Genomic DNA, 1,224 nt, shown 5'->3' on the forward strand with positions numbered 1-1,224 from the left:
GCTATATCAGCATTGTTTCTTAAAGCTGAATAGTACTCCATGGTATACATATACCAGATTTTATTAATCCACTCATGTATTGATGGGCACCTGGGTTGTTTCTACACCTTTGCAATTGTGAACTGTGCTTCTATAAAAACATTCGAGTGCAGGTGTCCCATTTGTACAGTGTCATTTGATCTTTTGGGTAGATGCCCAGTAGTGGAATTGCTGGATCTAATGTTTATTTTATTATTTCAGAGTTTTATAGGGGTGTACATGTTTTGCTTACCTAATTTGCTTTTTGTACAGTTTGAGTCAAAGTTATAAGTGTGCCCTTACCCCAGTTAGTGTGCATTGTACCCTTTAGGTGTGGATTTACCCATCCCTCCCTCCCCCCTCCTACCTGCTTGATTTCCCTTGAGTTTTACTTCTACAACAGGGAATATTTTAAATCAATTATAATACTGGCTGCTAATGTGTGAATTGATCTACATGACCCAACTAGCAAAGATAGCCAAGTTAAAGTGAGAGTTCAGAGTAAAATATATCTTATAACCCCACTTTTGCAAAAATCTACCTAATATATATGTATAGGCATATTTTTAGTGAGTAGGAAGAAGTCTGGGAAATTTTAAATGGAGAAAAGTAACTGGAAACCCTGGGGAGTAGGTTTGTGGGGAGAGGTGGCTTTTTCACATTGCACATTTCAGTTTTGTTTTGTTTGCATTTTTACCACGAGAACATGTTCTTTTTGTACTTGTTTCAGCAGTACATATACTAAAATTGGAAGGATACAGAGAAGATTTGGATGACACACAAATTTGTGACGTGTTTCATATTAGAAAATAAAAAGAATGCATTATTTTTGTTAATAATGAAGATCCGTAAAAGGGGAGAAACTACTGTTTAAGACCACCTATATTCAAAATTTCTGAGGCTGTATAGGATGGTGATTAAAATTGCTGTCTTCAGAGTTGAATAATCATGGGTTTAAATCCCAGCTCTATACCATGAACAAATCCACCTCTTTGAGGCTCAGTTTCCTCATCTGTAAAATGGTGATTATGATAATAATTATCTCACATTACTGTGATAATGATTAAATGAGGAAATACAAGTAAAGCATTTAGTACAGTGGCTATCATTTAGTACGGTGACTGTCAGACACAAAAGGCTCAATTAATACTAGCCATCTTTTAAAATATTAGATCAAACCAGCTAATCAGAGAGGTACACATTTAG

The 1,224-nt window shown here is 35.4% G+C and overlaps 1 pseudogene; it reads left to right on the forward strand.

Moving 5' to 3' along the window:
• The first annotated feature begins 735 nt into the window (after positions 1-735).
• Positions 736-825, forward strand: LOC142871686 (uncharacterized; annotated as a pseudogene).
• Positions 826-1,224: the final 399 nt, after the last annotated feature.

The sequence above is a fragment of the Microcebus murinus genome, chromosome 6 (assembly GCF_040939455.1).
Source record: "Microcebus murinus isolate Inina chromosome 6, M.murinus_Inina_mat1.0, whole genome shotgun sequence".
Classification (NCBI taxonomy): domain Eukaryota; kingdom Metazoa; phylum Chordata; class Mammalia; order Primates; family Cheirogaleidae; genus Microcebus; species Microcebus murinus.